Below are 20,810 nucleotides of genomic sequence, written 5' to 3'. Positions count from 1 at the left end.
CTGTGTGTATGTTTAATAACATAATACAAATAACTAATATAGGGTATTGAAATAGATTATTGCTTGTATAAACATTTATATTTACTCTATTTCATATACTATATTCATTTCTCCCACTAATTATGAACATTGCTTCTCATTTCCAAAGAATCTTTGGAGATAGGTGCTTGACCTAGATGTTCAGATACTGGTTGGGATACCTGTACCCAATATTGCAGTACCTGGGTTCGACACCAAGATATTTTTCTGATGCCAGTTTCTCTTAATGTAGACTTTAGAGGAAGCACTGATGGCTCAAGTGGTTGAGTCCATTTCAACCACCTTGGAACCTGGATTGAATTCCCTGGTCCCGTCTTCAAGCCCCAGTCCAGGGCCAATTCAGACATTGACAGAATACACCAGCAGATGGGAACTCGTCTCTGTCTCATTATCAATTAAATAAAAACTTCAAATTAAGAAAAGAATCTTCAAGTGAATATGATCTAAGTATCAACATTTAATGAAATATTATACAAAGTAAAACAAATTAAACTTTCCAAATTAAATACACAATTAAAAATTCAATAACTTTCATTTTCACTTCAGTGTTATCAAAATTTATTAAATAATATATAAATTAATGATGATAAAATAAAAATATTATAGTTGTCATTGCTAAAACCCTCTCCTGTAAAAATCCTTTATGAACCAAAAATTATATGTAGTATGCATTTATAGTATGCATAATACCTATAGCATATTTATAGAACACATATTTAAAATAATTTTATGGAAACAAAATTGAGGCTTATTGAGATGATTTTTATTATTTTACAATGGTTTCTACATTGTGAGAAAATGAATCATCCTGTCTTCTCAGTGCTCCCGTAGAAGTCTGCTTCTTCAGTAATGGAAACTTAGACAATATCCACACATCAAATGCTTGCTTGAATTGTTAGATCTGTAACCTACCGGTCAAGCTAATTGCTGCCTTCAGAAGAATTTTCCTTTACCTGTGGAAGAGCCACAGTTTCTTCAAACACCTACGCACCTAGGTTAAGGCATCGTTTTCCTTCCAAGGAAATGCTCTGAGAAGTGGACAGAAAAAATCATTTGTCTCCCCTTTGCAAATGCAGGAAACTGATGTTTGCCCAAGCCTTGCCCATGAAGTGAGCTTGCAGTGGGTATATGGTAGTTTTCCCAACTGACTTTCCTGATGTTGCTGTCAGGTTGGCAGGGCCTGGAAGTCACTGTGATTACTTCTTATGTGGATTGTGGTATGGTTATAAGAAAGCTCTCAAATCTTATCCAGGCTTCTGTCCCCACCTGTGAAGATGGGTAACATCTTAGACTTTTCGTAATTTCTGACATACATTTACACATCATTTGAAACATTTATTTGAATAGTCATTAGGTAATAGGGAGGTTATAAATATGAAAAGGTCTGTTTACAGTCTTTTCCTTGCATGTTCTGAAAGCTTTTTCCCAAATAATAAATATTTAAGTTGTGTTCCAACACAGTTTTATGACTGTGAAAACCTCCAAAGATGAAAACTGGTAATTGACATGTTGGGGACTTTTTAAACTACAGTAGCATAGAAAGATGCAACATAATTTATGATGACTCAGCTCCATTCCAGTCACCTCACAGATTTTTGTTATAAATGGGAAGCAAAATAAGTTAGTGATATTGTACTAACCTGGATTACTTTTCAGAAGACCCCACTTCCAAAACATCTGTGATGGTTTTGTAGGTAAAGTAGGATGGGAAATCCATCAGGGTGGAGAGGACATTTTTAAACTAGAAAACTAAAATGCAATACTTCATTTGAAAATGGCTATAATCATGCAATAAATCCATTCCTCCTCAATATAGAATGTTTACCCATAGTTCTTTAGCTGTGTTATTGAAATAAGGTATAGAACTATAATTCAGATTATTTTTAAAGCTTGAATATCGATAAGATTAGTTTAGATCTTACAGCTAACCATATTTGTATTTCAAAGTTGCAAATCTCAACTAATACTAAATATGTACTTATATATCTTAAAATTAAGTTTCCTTTTTAATTTACATTTTAGAACTGCATTTATGGCTTGTGAATTTCATATCCCGCAGTAACATGATAAATGCAAGTCATAATTACTTCTCAGGAATCAATGATCCAGGCAATATTACAAGCTTACTGTATAAATCTAGCTATAATACATCAAGTTACATATTTTAATTTAATACTCGATAAATTGTGGATCATTATAATTCTTTTAAGTTCATTTGCATGTTCTTGGGACCATGGAATTAAGTTCTAAAATTAAGAAATCATATTTTATGTATTTTAAACATTCTTTATAAAACAATGTTTGAGAACTACAGTTCTTCTTATGACCAAATGAGAATGTCTATTAGTAGAGAACACATCAAAATGGTATGACACTTTCAATTACTCTGCCATAAAGACTTAAAGTATTATATCTACTAATGTCAATTTATAATCCACACAATCATAGGCAATAAAAAGTTGTGTATTATAATTCCATTACACATACATTGTATATATAATTTACAAAAGATCTATTGTCAAGGTTAGATTTATTAAATTGGCATGATTTTTGAAAAAAGCACACTTTTCTCTCTTCTACATATAATTTATTTTTCTTATCTATTTCTTGATATTTTTAAAAATATTTATTTATTTATTTATTTGAGAGGCAGGGTTACACAAAGAGAAAGAGAGGCAGAGGGAGAGAAGTCTCCCATCCTCTGGTTTACTCCCCAAGTGGCTGCAATGGATCCAGAGCTGTGCAGATCTGAAGCCAGAAGCCAGGAGCTTCCTCTGGGTCTCCCAAGTGGGTTCAGGGGCCCAAGGACTTGGGCCATCGTCTACTGCTTTTCCAGGCTACAGCAGAGAGCCGGATTTAAAGTGGAGCAGCTGGGACTCGAACCGGCACCCATACAGGATGCCGGCACTGCAGGCAGAAGCTTTACCGGATACGCCATAGTGCCAGCCCCCTGATATTTTTGTTGTTGTTGTTGTTACCTGTACTCCATGTTGTCGAACCCAATGGTGATATTAATATCCTCACCACAGGAGGTGATGGAGTGTTTCATGTAATTGATCTGTTTCATTCTCTTGGTTCTTTTTGACACTGCTCTCCTTAATTTTTTCTCCTCCACAGTGGTCACACCTGCAGGCTCTCCATTACCAAGCCTCTTCTTCTTCCAATCTCTAAATTTGAAAATGTGCTGAGATGCTGTCCTGGATAGATTTTCCTCCTTGTCCTACACAATGTTTAAAAACTTACATCCAGATTTTAATCTGCATATAATGAATCCTAAATTCATGTCTGATTCTAACCTCATCTGTGCATTCTAGAGGTGGCTATTTTAATGATCGAAATGTTTGGCTCTTAAGAGGAGGGGAAATTAAGTGTTGGTGAGGGCATGTCAGTAGCATTCTCCCTAATGGGATTGATGTCTTTATAAAAGTGTTTGAATGGAGCGATCTTGGCCCTTCTACATGTGTGGACAAAGCAAGAATGAAAGGACCATCTAATAACAGGGCACCTGCTATTTAAAAGAAATCCTTAAGGATCTAAAGGGAGACATAGACTTCAATACAATAGTAATAGGGGACTTCATCACCTTAATTCCTAAACCTGAAAAAGATAAAACAGAGAAAGAGAACTACAGACCAATTTTCCTGTTGAACATAGATGCAAAAATCCTCAAGAAAATACTGGCTATTTGCATCCAACAACACATCAGAAAGATCATTCACCTGGACCACATGGGATTTATCCTAGGTATATAAGGATATTTCAACTTTTGCAAATTGGTTAATGTGATACATGACATTAAAAAACTGAAGAACAAAAACCATATGAGTATCTCAATAGATGCAGAGAAAGCCTTTGATAAAATACAACACCCTTTCTTGATGAAAACTCTAAGCAAAATGGATACAGAAGGAACATTCTTCAACACATGCAAGGCAATTTATGACAAACCCACAGCCAGGATCCTATTGAATGGGGAAAAGTTGGAAGCATTCCCACTGAGATCCGGTACCAGACAAGGATGCCCACTCTCACCAATGCTATTCAATATAGTCTTGGATGTTTTAGCCAAGGCCATTAAGCAAGAAAAATGAATCAAAGGATACAAATTGGAAAGGAGGAAGTCAAACTATCAATATTTTCAGATGACATGATTTTATAAAAAGGAGATCCAAAATACTCCATTAAAAGACTGTTGGAACTCATAAAAGAGTTTGGTGAAGTAACAGGATGTAAAATCAACACACAAAAATAATTTTGTGTACAGAGAGAACGCCATAGCTGAGAAAACTTCTAAGATCAATTCTATTCACAATAGCTACAAAAAAATCAAATACATTAGAATAAAATTTTTAAAAAGGAGGACATCAAAAATCTCTACAATGAGAATGTTTTGTAATGTTTTGTAACATTAAAGAAAGAAATAGGGGGCTGGCGCTGTGGTGTAGAGGGTAAAGCTGCTGCTTGCAGTGCCGGCATCCCATATGGGCTCCGGTTCGAGTCCTGGCTGCTCCTCTTCTGATCCAGCTCTCTGCTATGGCCTGGGAAAGCAGTAGAAGATGGCCCAAGCCCTTGGGCCCCTGCAGCTGCATGGGAGACCTGAAAGAAGCTCCTGACTCCTGGCTTCAGAGCGAAATAGCTCTGCCCATTGCGGCCAATTGGGGAGTGAACCAGTGGATGGAAGACCTCTCTCTCTCTCTCTCTCTCTCTCTCTCTCGCTGCCTCTCCTTCTCTGTGTAACTCTGACTTTCAAGTAAAATAAATAAATCTTTTTTAAAAAGGAAGTAAAACTAGAAGAAGATGCACAAAAATGGAAAAACCTTCCATGTTCATGGATTGGAAGAATCAATATCATCAAAATGTCCATTCTCCTGAAAGGAATTTACAGATTCAATGCAATATGAATCAAAATACCAAGGATATTTGTGGGGAGCAAACCGGACTAGACTGTTACTGGAATTAAGACTTATTCTATGCATCTGCTCTCCCACAATATGGCGCTGGGAGAGAAGTAAACAGCTTCCGCACAGCTGCCTCCAGTTCAACCAATTAACTGTAGGACTTGCTCCTGATTGGAGGAGAGCAGCGTACTCGGCGTGTGGGCAGCCGAGTTAGGATTGGCGGAGGAGGACTATAAAGGAGGAGAGAGACGGCATGCACCAGGAACATCTATGGGGAACATCTAAGGGAACCCGTGCAGCCCCCGAGAGAACCGGCCGGCGGTGTGCCGCTCCCCTGCGGAAGTGGGGAATGTGGCCAGGGGGAACTGCCCTTCCACAGAGGTGGAAGGGATAGTAGCCAACCCGGGAAGAACCAGCAGCAAACCCGGGGAGGGCCGAGCAGACGAAAGAACAGCGCAGGGTCCTGTGTCGTTCCCCCACGAAGACGGGGAGCGACATAATGGTGCCGTGACTCGGATAGGAAACTTAGGACGGATAGGAAACTTAGGAGAGAAGAAACGGGAAGAACTGGGAAAATACCGGAGAGAGAGACTAGCGAAGAGCCTAGGGGAAAGCCGGACGAGAAAGGTGCCGGAAGAAGCTATTGAAAGCCTAGGCATAGACTCGGATATGGACTGTGGGAAAGAAGTTAGGATTGAAAGCGAAAGTGAAAGCTTTCATAGACTCAGATGCGGACTATGGCGGGGAAGCTAGGAGATTGAAAGCGAAAGTGAAACCTGGAGGAGGCTTGGACTCGGATACGGACTGTGGGGAGTAGCCAGGAGAAATGAGAGGAATATTGTTGGAAGAAAACTTAAGGAAACATACCGGGTAGAGAGAAATGTTGGGGAGGATGAGGCCGCGAGTGCAGGCCGAGGCGGAGATATAAGCCACCTTGGAATTCTTCAAGTCACCCCGGGGAGCAAGAGGCGAAGATCTGGAACCAGAGGCAGAGACGTGGGCCGCCAGGTTGAAATTCGCCAGGTTAGTCCGGGGAACTTGGACTGAATGCCGGTGGTGGCGGAAACATTCGCGGAAGCCGCCGCGTGCAGAGAGAGCTCGGAGCGTGAATAGATAGGGAACGCTGGCGCGAGGCCGTGGTGCGGGCGCGAAGTGCGTGGAGACCGCGGAGCGGGCACGCAGAGCCGGGAACCCGCCGGCGGGGCGAGGCGCCGGGAAGCCGTGCAGAGCCGTGAAGCTGCCGCGGGGCGAGGTGCCGAGAAGCAGCCTCGGGGCGAGCGCCGCCAGGAAACCGCGGGGATAAGAGAAGCCGCGGGAAGTTTAGAAGTAAGATGAGAGAAATAGGAATGCTGGAAGATAGAAGTAAAATGGGAGAAATAGGAATGCCCGGAGATAGAGAAATAGAGAAATAGAAAGGCCTCCCTACAACACTGCAATGTGAGAGCTTGGATTCGGTCTGCCTGATTAAGTGAGGCGATGAGCACCTGCGGCGGCTAGCAGCTTATGCGCCGCAGGTCACCGAAGACAGGCACGAATTAACATCAATAAGGCCTCCCCACAACACAGCGCTGAGAAGGCTTGGATTCGGTTTGCCTGATTGCTAGGTTTTGTAAGCCCCTGCAGGCAGAGCAGAGCATGCGCTGCAGGGCACCGAACACAGGCACGCATCAGCGCCTAAAAACCTCCTCATAACATGGTGAAGAGAGGACCCGGATTCGGTTTTCCTGATTGATAGGACTTGTAAGAGCCTGTGGCAACTCTAGCAAGTAGAGCAGAGTGTGTGCCGCGGGACACCGAAGACAGGCGCGTATCAACGCCAAAAATAAAAAGAAAGGGGGATCTGTGGGGAGCAAACCGGACTAGACTGTTACTGGAATTAAGACTTATTCTATGCATCTGCTCTCCCACAATATGGCGCTGGGAGAGAAGTAAACAGCTTCCGCACAGCTGCCTCCAGTTCAACCAATTAACTGTAGGACTTGCTCCTGATTGGAGGAGAGCAGCGTACTCGGCGTGTGGGCAGCCGAGTTAGGATTGGCGGAGGAGGACTATAAAGGAGGAGAGAGACGGCATGCACCAGGAACATCTATGGGGAACATCTAAGGGAACCCGTGCAGCCCCCGAGAGAACCGGCCGGCGGTGTGCCGCTCCCCTGCGGAAGTGGGGAATGTGGCCAGGGGGAACTGCCCTTCCACGGAGGTGGAAGGGATAGTAGCCAACCCGGGAAGAACCAGCAGCAAACCCGGGGAGGGCCGAGCAGACGAAAGAACAGCGCAGGGTCCTGTGTCGTTCCTCCACGAAGAGGGGGAGCGACAGATATTCTTCTCAGATTAAGAAAAAAATGATGCTGAAATTCATATGGAAACACACGAGACTACGATTAGCTAAAGTAACCTTAAATAACAAAAGCAAAGCCAGAGGGAACATAATACCTGATTTTAAGACATACTGCAGGGCAGTTATAATCAACTTTTGCCTGGTACTGGTACAAAAACAGATGGGTAGACCAATGAAGCGGAATATAAACCCCAGAAATCAACCCACACATCTACAACCAACTTATCTTTGACAAAGGAGCTAAAATCAATAACTGCAACAAGAACAATCTCTTTGACAAATGGTGCTTGGAAAACTGGATCTCCACATGCAGATGTATGAAGCAACCCCTTAACTTACACCTTACAGAAACATCCACTCAAAATCAAAGATCTAAATTCCATCAAATTACTAGAGAACATTAGGGAAACCCTGGCAGACATTGGCATAGGCAAAGAGTTCTTGGAAAAGACCCCAGAGCCACAGGCAATCAAAATCAAAATTGATAAATGGAATTACATCTAATTGAGAAGTCTGTACTACAAAAGAAACACTCAGCAAAATGAAAAGGAACTGACAGAATGAGTCAAAATTATTTGCAAACTATTCAACCGATAATGGATTAATAACCAGAATATATAAAGAGATCAAGAAACTCAACAACAACAAAACAAACAACCCAGTTAAGAAATATGCAAAGGATTTAAACAGGCATTTTTCAAAACAGAAAATCAAGCCAAATGGCCAACAGACACATGAAAAAATGTTCAGGATGGCTAGCCATCAGCAAGATGGAAATCAAAAGCACAATGAGGTTTCACCTCACCCTTGTTTGAATGGCTTTCATACAGAAATTAAAACCAAAAAATGCTGGCGAGGATGTGGGGAAAAAGGTACCCTAACCAACTGATGGTGGGAATATAAACTGGTACAGCCATTGTGGAAGGCAGTATGGAGATATCAAAGAAATCTGAATATAGACCTACCATATGACCCAGCCATCCCATTCCTAGGAATTTGCCCAATGGAAATGAAATCAGCATATGAAAGTGTTACCTGTATCCGATATTTATTGTAGCTCAATTCACAATAGCTAAGATATGGAATCAATCCAAACGTCCATGAACTTAAGACTGGATAAAGAAATCATGGAATATGTACACCATGGAATACTACACAGTGGTAAAAAAGAAAAAAAAGAAAAAGAAATCTTGTCATTTGCAACAAAATGGATTAAACTGGAAAACATCATACTTAATGAAATAAGCCTGTCCCAAAAGGAAAAATACCATATGTCCTCCCTGACCTGTGATAACTAATAGAGCACCTAAAAGTTAATCTATAGAAATTGACACTTTGAGATGTGATGACTTTGAACAGCCCTTGACTCGACAGTTGAGGAACACCTTTTTTGTCCATAGTATTTGCTGAACTCTCTACTTAGTATAGAGTTAGTCTTATGTGTATAAAGTTAATTGAAAATACATCCTAGTGAAAAATAAAAATGAGAATAGGAGAGGGAGGAGAAATAAGTGTGGGAGTGCAGGTGGGAGGGCAGGTATGGTGGGAAGAATCACTATATTCCTAAAGTTGTACTTATTAAATTCATGAAGTTTGTATTTCTTTAAAAAAGGTTTGGGGGAAAAAGGCCATGTATGAGGAAAAGGCTCTCATCAGACAATCCGCTGGCACCTGAACTTTGCACTTCCTGAACTCCAGAACTGCAGGGCCTACATTCCTGTTGTTTATAAATTACCCAGTCTCATCATTTCCTTATGGCACCTCAAGTGGATGGAGACAGATATCTGAATTCTGCGGTGTGTAAGTAAGCAGATGCCCTGCCCAAACCTTCTCCTTCTGGTCTTTCAAGTATCATAAATTAATATGCCATGGCTTTGTTGTGAGAATTAGCAGCTCTTCAATTCTTCCATTTACTTCCCCCTTCATGTGCCTGTTCATCCCATCCTGTCCACTCCATGCTTAAGGATATCCAACTTGCACGCTTCTCCACGTTACACTTCCCTTGTCTCTCACTTAGACAATGACTCTTTAACTGTTCTACTTTCATCTTCCCAAATGTTTTATGCATGAAGCAATAGAAATAATCCTTTAAAAAGTTCACAATAGCCAAAATTTGCATTCCACCAAGGTGTCCCTTATCAGATGAATGGATAAAGAATATGTGAGGTGTGTGTGTGTCTGTGTATACACACAATAAATATTTTTTAGCTACAAAAAAATAATGAACTTCTATCATTTATATCAAAATAGATGGAACAGAAGGAAATCATGTTGAGTGAAATAAGCCAGACACAGAAAGACATTTTCTAGCTCCCTTTTATGTGGGAGCTAAAATTAAAAAAAGAAAAATATCAAAAACACAAGTAAAATAAATGCCTGTGTGTATAGATAATATTGCAATTATAATTGTGTAATACATTGTTGTATATCTTTATCATGGCAGTGGTTAAGAATGTTATGCTGCTATAGTTTTAATGATCTGTGGTTACTTTAAAATTACTGTGTATGTGTGAAATGGTCTTTTTTCAATTCAATTATTGTTTATAGCTATTTCCTATAGTGCCACTAAGCTAGGATTTTTTTGCTTTCTATTTGAGACTTTTTAATGTAATGCAAATTTAAAACATGTTATCCCAAAAACAAGAGGAAGGAGGAAGAAAGAGAAAAAAGAGGAAGGGGAGGAGGGAGGAAGGAAGGGAGAGAATTGAACCCAAGAAATATATTGCATCTGTTAATAACTAATTCTTTTTCTTACTGTACATTGAATTTGTCAGCATTGATAATTAATTACTCCACTTAAAATGAAATCCAAACTTCTTGCCTTGGAAACCAGGGCTGGTACAATGGAACTCATGACAGCATCTCTCACCTGGGGCTTCTCCTCCTCTCTGCTGACTGTCATTAAGACACTCTGTTTCACTCACACACTGTCATCTAGTCACTCTGTTTATGTTTTCTATTTTTTTTCAGCTTGGAAAACATATACATTCCCAACTTGGTACATTCCTACCACTTCTTCTTCTAAGGCAGGGTTTCCTATCAAGTGTCCACAGATGGAGTCATTTATGCTGAACTCCTCAGTTGAATATTATCTGCTCTGAGTGACCTTCACACTCAATATCTAAAATATCATGCCTACCACACTTCAATACCTGTCATATTTATCCCTTCTATTTATTTTATCTGATAGCATCTTCATATTTCCTTGATTATTTATTGTTTACTTCTTTTCTGTCCAACATCCATTTTATATCTACTCTATCAGAGCAAAACCAGGCTAGTCTGTCCAGAGAGAAATCATCAATATGGCATAACAGTGGATGCTCACAAAAAGTTTTGTAAACCTATATATATAGTGCTTGAGTTTGCAGAGGCGAGATATGTACTTTAAAATAAATACCATGACATTTAACTTTGAGTTACTTACACTAACATAATTCAAGAAAAATAATTTTAAATGTTTATGCCCATTATCAGGTTGTTCCTTTGATAATTTTTAAAAATATTTTCCTTCCATTTACATTCTTTATCTTATTTCTTGTTCTATTTTTATACTTTTTGTTGACCAATTACTCAGTTTGGCAGTAAATTCTATCAAAAACATGAGCATAAATTCTGGTTTACCACTGTTAGTGCATGGAGAAGCACCAAGGCTACCTAAGAATACTATTTGATAAGATGGTTGAATGAATCAATAAACTGGAATTGATAATAGGTCCCAAATGCTTAGTGCCTCATTATCAGTTATCATCAACGTAATTTTGTGTGTGTGGTTTTTTTTTTTTTTTTTTTTTTTTTTTTGACAGGAAGAGTAGATAGTGAGAGATAGAGACAGAGAGAAAGTTCTTCCTTTTGCTGTTGGTTCACCCTCCAATGGCCGCCACAGCCAGCGTGCTGCGGCTGGCGCACCGCTCTGATCCGAAGGCAGGAGCCAGGTGCTTCTCCTGGTCTCCCATGGGGTGCAGGGCCCAAGCACTTGGGCCATCCTCCACTGCACTCCCGGGCCACATCAGAGAGCTGGCCTGGAAGAGGGGCAACCGGAACAGAATCCGGCGCCCCGACTGGGACTAGAACCCGGTGTGCTAACGCTGGTAGGTGGAGGATTAGCCTATTGAGCCACGGCGCCGGCCCATCAACATAATTTTGTGAAGCCAGTGCTGATTGTGTCAGCTCAAAATTTAGGACTTTTGCATGTTCCTCTTTTGACCACCTAACAAAACACCTAGTGTAGATGGCGGGAAATTCATTGCCTATCATGAGACCTTATACCGGCATTAGTTAAAATAAAATGGAACACAAGTTCAAATATGTCAGAAGCGTTTAAACAAGGACTGAGTTTAATCAAACCACTCAGTTCCCAGCAAGTTCTATAAAGTGTTACTTTGGGGGTTTCTGAGTCCTATATGCTATCTCTCAAGTGCCCACATTTCTGTAAACAGTGAGCTAAAATTCTGTGATAAATCAAGGTGTTAAACCCAGTTCTGACCACTGTCTCTGAGCATCAGGCTCCCCTCTAAAGAACGCTCTAGTGCAGTACTCCAACAGGGGAAATAAAGAAACTATCTTCTTGCGTTGTTCTCAAGAATTATTTGACGAAACAAGTTGCTCTCAAATTCCCAGTTAGAGGTGCAGAGTTCCTGCCTGTGGATTGATCTCATTTAATTGGTAAGAGTCCCAGCTATGACTAGAACTGGACTGCATTTTGTTTAGGCAAATCTTGTCTTCTGCGTTGATAGAATTCATTCACCCAAAGCAGCGCTCAGTTATATGAACTGGAATAATATTTTTCTAAAAATATTCCAGAGGAGGGATGGAGAAAAGGAAGGATTTTTCAAAGTATATAAAGTTTCAGTTACAAAGGAGAATAATCTTAGTGTACAGAGTAGTTAATTCAGCTAATAATGATGTGTTATCATTCTACAACGATATATCAAAAATCACAGTGGATCCCATAAATATAGATAATTAATATCAACTAGAAACAAAGAAACATCAAACAACAACAACAACCTGGTCTGCTTGATGAAGGAAGCAAATATGATTTTTGGTCCAGAAAACCAAAGGAATAATTTTGTGGAATAAAGTTCACAGAGCCTTATTTCTCTAGAACTGACAATAGGATTAACTGGGTTGGCTCAGGTGTAATTTACATGATGTGAATGAATGAAAACAGGAGCCAGGATAATTTAAGTACCAAAGCGATCCCTTTAGGCTTTCATGAAACATGTTATTTTCATTTCCCCCCGCTTTACAGAGTTACTTCACACAAACTGGAAACTTTTTCTGCAGAGTGTTGGATAGTAAATATTTGAGACTTGAAGAACATATGGTCTCTGCTGAAGTGCTCCACTCTGTGCCTGTTGCAGCAAGGAAGTGGTCACATACAATATGTAAACGAATGGCTGTGGTGCATTTCAGATGACCTAGATCCATCAGCGCAGCCAGCTGGCCACATCTGGCCTGTGGACGTTGGTTTGCTGGCCACTGCTTCATAGAGCAATTGTGGCAATTAGGAATTTGTTCCAATGTTTTACACTTTTTACTGAAATTATTACACAACTAATTTTTGTTTAAGAACACTGTTCTTGATGTGTCACTGACATTTAACAGGATGAAATTTATGATAGCGGCGACAGAGAGTAAAGGAAGACACATGTTCATTAACTGAGTATTTGCCTCTACTGATAACAGTTTCAATAATTACTTTGAGAAAATGGACAGAAGCTTGTGAGGAATCTATGTGACACAGTTGTAGTCCTTTGGTCATTAATGTGTTCTATCCAAAATAAACAGCTCCTATAAATTGTAGGCAGTTGAATACTTTTGTATTGAATAATATCAATCATTTCACATGAACAGGTACTAGATGGGACTGTTCCTGCTTCTTATCTCTTCTTCCAGCTGTTTCAGTGAATCCAGTTGCACCATCTAACGTGAACAGGAAGGTATGGAATAGGGTCCCCAGGGAATGGCAATAGCATGGAAGACACCTCCCATCCCAACATCTCCCCTGTCATCAGGTCTCAGAACGCTCACGGTTACCTCAGCAGAAATCCATAAAAGCACCTTCTCTATTTGCCTATGTGTTGCTTGATGCCCCCAACTAAAGTGTGAAATCCATAAAGAAGGTTGTTGCTTGTCTTGTTCATTTAAGATCTACTTATTTTTGTTTTGATTCACATTAAAATAAATGTTATACTCTCTGAAGGCCGTTATTGTCTGGTTTTCTTTCCCCATGGCACCTATCATAGGTAGGTTATTAATTGTGGATGGCCTAAATATGTTTATTTCGAATTGGTTAGATGGATTGGGTTTTCCTAAGTGCTTTCAATAATGGGGTTTGGGTGTAGTGAGGCTGAATACTATCCATTTTGATAGATTAGATGTCCTTTAGGCTGATGGATAACCGTAGGCCTCGTTGTAGAAGTTTACAGACAACTTCACTGACCTGACTCTTGGCTGCCTCCCAAATTCATGTTAGTGTTCCCACATGAGTTTCCAGTTCTACTGATCCATTTGGAAGAGCAAATAGAAAAGCAAATTGATTTTAACTTGAGTGCCAATTCTCATGGATTGGAAGTGGCTGTTCAGAGCATTCAGGTGAGTAATATTCTGGAGCTACATCTGAGGTCAGCGGAACAGCGACTGCTGTGGAGAATTAGTGGTGGCGTTTGTGAGAGAGGCGAGGCTGGGCAGGGATACACATACCTCCCATTTCACATCTTTCACAAGAGTTACAGACAATTTTCTAAAGTAATTTTTCCAAAAGCAAGTATATTACTATCATTTAAACAAAACACAAGTGCTTCCCCTTTGCATGCAAGTGGGCATTTACTTTGTACTTTGCACTGTTCCTTTTGTCTGCTAGAATATAAATGTATCATATCCCTCAACCTTCCATGAAGTATTGATATATCTCATTTGATCCAATTCTTACAGCCAAACAGCCATAAAAATTAAAAATTCAATCAACCATACATCTCAATTCTTTTTTATGTTAACTTTTAAATAGTTATCTAATAGTTACAGGAAAAGCAAATGTTATCTGATGAAATATTAACTATATACTGGAAAATAGGGAAACAATTGAATGACAATGAAAATGACATTAATACCAGATAATGTCTGGGCATTTTTTCTGTCATTACATTATTTATTGTGGATGACAATGTTTTAATGGCCATCTGTTTAATATCCAAAGTGCTGCATGCCATTAAGGCACTAATTTGCTATCAGATGCAATAAAAAGGGATGCATGCAACTTATGTTCCAACCACGTCCTTATGTTAGAAAATATGAAATAAAAATGCCTCACAGGTGGTAGGAGTTATATGTGATCATTGTGAGAGTTACTTTCGATTGTAAAAATTCTGATTCCATTTATACTGCTCTATTTTCATGCCACTAGGTGTGAAATCTGTGATATGGAGTTTGGAGTCTATTAGCCCAGAACAGAGAGATGGTGTTAAGCCATGACGCAAAGACCTGTATCTGCACAGTCTGAAAATACAAAACTAAGTTCATGATCTAAGAAATGATCACTATCACTTAAATCCACTGACTCGGTTTGGAATCAGAGGATAAAACACTCAGGTCACAGTGATGTCATGGACTAATTATTTCAATTATTATTTGCTGGAATATCTTGACATACATCATAACTAAATTATTCTCTACAGAGTGGGAAATCATTTTTTAATCAACCAAAGGTAAAATCAAATCATCAAAAATAATCCCACTATCAATTCCCAGAAAGCGGGCATTCTTTAAAAAATTAAATGAACATAAGACCAGTTAAATTCCATGAAGGACAGCTGGCAAACACTTAAAGGTTTCCACACACAACTACAAACACGGGTGAATACAAACACACCACATTATTTTTCTTTGCTTTATTGTGAGAAATTTTTTGCAAGTTCATACCTATTTGAAGTCTGGAGTTTGTCAACCATTGAAGTACTCAGAAATAGTCTTGGTCATATTTACATAATATGAAGTGTTAAATGTTTACTTCATAGTGAGACTGGAAAATAACTTTTTTTCCTGTTTTTTTTTTTTATTTGACAGGTAGAGTTATAGACAGTGAGAGAGAGACAGAGAAAAAGGCCTTCCTTCCGTTGGTTCACCCCCCAAATAGTCGCCACAACTGACACTGCGCTGATCCGAAGCCAGGAGCCAGGAGCTTCCTCCTGGTTTCCCATGGGGTGCAAGGGCCCAAGCACTTGGGCCATCCTTCACTGCCCTCCCGGGCCACAGCAGAGAGCTAGACTGCAAAAGGGGCAACTGAGACCAGAACCTGGCACCTATATGGGTTGCCAGCGCCACAGGTGGAGGATTAACCAAGTGAGTCACTACAGCCGCCCCTGGAAAATAACTTCTTAAAACTTCAAGTGATGGCTCTAATTTCAACCTTTCTCTGATCACACATTTTAATGCATTTTCAAAGTTGGGTCATGAAATAGTTGAGTACATATATCATATATTTTGCATTTTATTATAAGAGTTACACCCCAGGGCCAGTGCTGTGGCACAGTAGGTTAATCCTCTGCCTGTGGTACTGGCGTCCCGTATGGATGTCGGTTCTAGTCCCAGCTGCTCCTCTTCTGATCCAGCTCTCTGCTATGGCCTGGGAAAGCAGAAGATGGCCCAAGTCCTTGGGTCCCAGCACCCATGTGTTTAGATCCAGAGGAGGCTCCTGGATCCTAGCTTTGGATCAGCCCAGCTCTGACAGTTTGAGCCATTTGGGGAGTGGACCAGTAGATGGAAAACCTTTCTCTGTGTCTCTCCCTCTCACTGTTTATAAATCTACCTGTCAAATAAATAAATAAAAATTTTAAAGTGTTAACACACCTCAACTTCCAAAAATATTTCAGATCTTGTATCCTCATGATCATATTCTATGAATGTATCCTAATCTTTTTTTATATGTCTCTCCTGAAATTTGATGTTTATAGTAGCATAAATTTAATGGCAAGAAAAATGTGTACAATCCATGTATATACCAGTCAGGGAACAAACTCCAAAAGCCCACTATCTAAATCTGATAAAAATGCAACATAAGATTAATATTTATGTAGTAAATATTCTGAAGGATATGCAGATTATATATTCGTTAAGTAATGCTAAAATCTATTTTTGGATTAAATCACACAATTATGAAGTTCCCATAGGATTATCTTAATTGCTTTGTGTTTTGGACAACATAGGATCAGATTAAATTCAAGAACATTAAATAAATAGTCTTTGGAAATTTGCCACTCCTTTTCCTTTATTTGTAGTTGAAAATGTTTGTAATTATATCATTTATGGAAATAAACCACTTTTGAATCTGAGTGCAGTAATTTTGTTGTGGGGCTGGCATTGTGGCTTAGCAGGTAAAGCTGCCACCTGAAAAGCCAGCATCCCAATAGTTCATGTCCCAGCTGCTCCACTTCTTGTCCATCACCCAGCTAATGGTCCGGGGAAAGCAGTGGAAGATGGCCCAAGTGCTTGGACCCCTGCCAGCCACATGGGAGACCTAGAGGAAGCTCCTGGCTCCTAACTTTGGCCTGGCCCAGTGCTGGGTGTTGTGACCATCTGAGGAGCGAACTAGCAGTTGAAAGATATCTCTCTTTCTCTCTCTCTCTCTCTCTCTATGTTTCTCCTTCCATCTGTATAATTCTGACTTTCAAAATAAATGAATAAATCCTTAAAAATATAGAAATAAATAAATTTTGGAGCATATTTTAACTTACCTGATGGAGGAGACCAGCATATCATCATGTCACAGGTTGTATGTCTAAGGACCACAGAAACTAATATCATTTACTTCCTTAATTTCTTTGTTGAGTTAAAATATTTATCTACAGCAGCATCGATGTCAAGGAAAATGTTGGTAGTTAATAAAAAAAAGGTAGTTGGATATATTTGTGCACATCAACACCAGAAGGAAAATTCATCTAGATTTTGTAAAATTACCCCTCTGGATGAATGTTTTGACCACAAGCTAAATATATACTTATTGAATGCTATAACAAGCATGTAGCTATAGCATAGTACTTCTCCAAAACTTAGGGTGTACTAGGGAGAGAGAGAAGGTCCTACGTGGATAGTCACAGTGACATGTGCAAAGTGCAATGGGAGAATGGACCAAGTATATTTAGCAAGATTGGCATAAAAGGTCTGGAGCAAATGACTGTAAGGAGTGAGTAAAAATAAGACAAAGAAAGGAAAGGTTTGAAGTATTCTAAGGAAAGATATTATGATTGCTAATAGGGTTGTAGCAAAAAGCAAGATGTGATTCCTGGTGGGGAAGTATGAGAAGGCAGTCCGGAGCTGCTGAGACCTGTGGGAATATGCTTCCTCTTCTTCTTGCCTTCTAATGAGCTGCCTGCTTCAGTTATCACTGTCACTAGAAATCCCACCCTAAATACCAAGGCTTTCCTTTTCCCCATGACTCTGTGGGTCGGAAGCAAATCCTAGCTCATCTCAGCTGACAACTCACACAGAGGTTGTCATGTTGCACCATGGCTGGGTTTAAGGAGTCCGCCATATTTCATTCACTCCAGCCAGTTGGTTCTGGCTGTCATCTTGGACACTTTGAATTTCCTCCAGAATCACTTACCACCAAGATGCTAGACTGGTGTTTCCACAGACCAGTGGTCAGCAGGAACCATGAGGTCAGTAGTAGAATCCCTAAGATGTCTGGAGGTGGGGACCTAGAGCTTGAATTAAGTCTCCTTTTCAAATTCTGCTGCCCAAATCACATCACAGGCCAATTCAGATTCCAGAGGAAGGAACAGGCTACACCGCTCGATTACGAGGCAAGAACTGAGGAGCCTGACACACTGACAACAATCTCTCACACTGTCACTCACGACCCAGTAATGCATCTGAAATGGCACCGAGATTGCATGAGAGCAGAAAGCACCATTAGAGGAAATTATCAGATCTCCAGAAGTGAAAAGATTTTAGAGGAAGTAAGTAAAAGCGAGGATGGAGGGGAAATTTAAAATGTTCCTGAAACACGGGAATATGTATTTTAGCCATTCATATAGAGGAATTATTTGCAGTAATTCAGAGCACATATAAGGGTACATCAAAAAGTCTGAGGAAAAAATAAAATTAAAAGATAAGTTTAATTTGATAAAAATATTTTTGAAATCCAAGCATAATTTTTTTATAATATGCACTTTACATAAACTTTTTGAAAATCCCTCATGAGTCACAGATATACAAAGTTGGCAGTCCAGAGCCAAATTTTATGGAAAGGTAATTGCTCCAAACTTTAATTTGAAATTTGAAAAAATATACGTTTTTGAGGCTTTCTTTTTTCAAAGTAATAATACACTTAATGTATGCCAACATAAAAACATTAATAAAAATATTATTTAATGAAACTTGTAGCATACCTTTCAAAAGGAATGAAGACTAAAAAAGAAAATATAATTCTTAACAATTGTTGCAGTTTCAATTATAAAATAAGGCTTATTTGCTTTACTTATTTAAAATGCATGCTCTGAAAAGTAAACTTTATTATCTTCACTTTAAAAATGAGAAAACTGAAATTAGGTTACTTGCCAGAAGCCTGGTCTATCTTATTCTAAATGAGCTATAGCAGGAAACATAATTTGGTCCCAGTCCGAGGATTGAAAAGACAGAGCATATGGACTGAGAACACTTTCCAAATTATTTTTCCTTCAGTTGACACTGAACCAGCAAACAAGCAGCTCAGGAGACACCCACACAACTAAAGGATACCAAGAAGAGGAAGCCGCTCATCACACGGTGTATCTGAAGTTCAGCAGTCAGGGTGCAATTTGGGGCCCTCTGAGTTAGAAGAACCCAGCAATTGGATGTCCACTGTATTAGCCTACACTGCTCTGAAAAGAGGCCTCATCAGCTCTCAAAAATCTGCCTACTACTACCACAAAGGGGTATTGCTTTTATATATGCGATACTCTTCTGGGCTCTTTTTAAAATTCTTCCTCCCTCCTTCCAATCCTTCCTCCCTCCCTCCCTCCCTTCCTCCCTTTCTTCCTTTCTTCTTTTCTTCCTTTCCTTTCTTTTCCTTTATTCTTTCTTTTCTTCTTTCCCTCTTTCTTAGGCAGAGCCAGAGAGAGACAGAGACAGAGAGAGAGATTCCATCTGCTAGTTCGCTCCCCAAATAGCCACAACAGCTGAGGCTAGGGTAGGTGGAAGCCAGGAGCCAGAAACTCCATCCTGTGCTCACAAATGCATGGCAGGAACCCAAGCACTTGGGTAATCTTCCAGTGCCTTCCCAGACTCATCATTGGGAAGCTGATCAGAAGCAGAGCACCCAGGACTTGGCCCCACTCTTGAACATGGGATCCAGGTATCACCAGTGTCAGCTTAACCCTCTGCACCAAAACGCCTGCCCTTCTGGGTTCTGTTACCTGGTCTCCAATTCTGAAAACTGTATGTTTGCTAAAACACTAAATTCTTTCCCAATGGAAAATTCCATAATTTGTATATCCCCAATTAACTTTGAACTTATTTCCATAATAAACAAACTTCTTCCAAAATATTGGAAACATCTCATTTCATAGTCCTGTGTGTTACAATAACAATAAAGTCCATAAAAAACATGTTCACTAAAAAAGATATCTGTTATGATGACTTAAAGGATTTATGGAATTATTTACCCTGGAATCATGATTTAAAATTGCTTAAGAGGGAGCATTATATAATAAAATAATTTAAGCACAGATGAGAAACCCATGTCCTCAAATACTTTTAAGATTTCTTTCTTGAATTTGAAAGTATTTCTGTAACATCTAATGGCAAAATGAATATTGCCTTTCCAAGTCACTTAAATTCCACAATATGACAAAAAGCAAACACTGACCTTTCCTGGATTTGAACACACAGATTAAAGCCTTCCTTATTTGTGAGTCCTTGCTTCTTGGACTGTCTCCAGGGAAGCTCCACTTCACCACAGATTGAGTGTGTTAACCTGTTGCCCTCCAGACAATTCGTCTCTATGGAACTCGACTCATTCATCCTCAAAGTCACCTTTTCCTTCACAGCCACACAAGCAGAGAAGTTTTTATACTGAAAGAGAATTAATCATGTGTTTGTCAGATGGCACCGAGAGTAAGTCATTTGATATCATGGAGCAAACTATTAGCTAAAGTTAGTTCCTATCAGGAGAGTTTTAAAATATGATGTTACTCATGTGTTTCCTTAATGACAGACAGGGTGGATTGCAAGGTGAACTGTTTTAATTTTCAACTTGCACAAAACAACACTGAACCTCAAAAGCTTTTTAATGTAACTCTGCTCTATCAAGAAGGCAATCCAATATAGAGAAAATATTTACTATATTACAATCAGGAGGAACTATTTAAGGTCATATACATAGATGATAATACTCTGGTAGATAATAATTTATTTTAATCAATTAAAACTTTACTTCATTTTAGCTTAGATTATGAGCAGTTTAGATTATTTATTATTTTATGTCAACTTTGTTTTAACTAGAAAATGACGTTTTATCTTTTTCCTCATAATATGAGCTCCTAAGTATATGGAAAT

The 20,810-nt window shown here is 39.4% G+C and overlaps 1 long non-coding RNA gene across 1 annotated transcript; it reads right to left on the bottom strand.

The window, feature by feature from the left end:
- Nucleotides 1-780: 780 nt before the first annotated feature.
- On the bottom strand, nt 781-20,298 carry LOC103351061 (uncharacterized). The gene is made up of 4 exons (XR_016219298.1): nt 20,122-20,298; nt 17,009-17,052; nt 1,680-1,788; nt 781-1,305 (listed from the first exon to the last, which is right to left on the bottom strand). It is a non-coding gene; the product is annotated as an uncharacterized LOC103351061 (long non-coding RNA).
- Nucleotides 20,299-20,810: the final 512 nt, after the last annotated feature.

The sequence above is a fragment of the Oryctolagus cuniculus genome, chromosome 13, assembly GCF_051225735.1.
Source record: "Oryctolagus cuniculus isolate XC-2025 breed Fujian yellow rabbit chromosome 13, ASM5122573v1, whole genome shotgun sequence".
NCBI lineage: Eukaryota > Metazoa > Chordata > Mammalia > Lagomorpha > Leporidae > Oryctolagus > Oryctolagus cuniculus.
The sequence above is the reverse complement of the archived record's forward strand: the minus strand, read 5'-3'. Positions and strand labels throughout refer to the sequence as shown.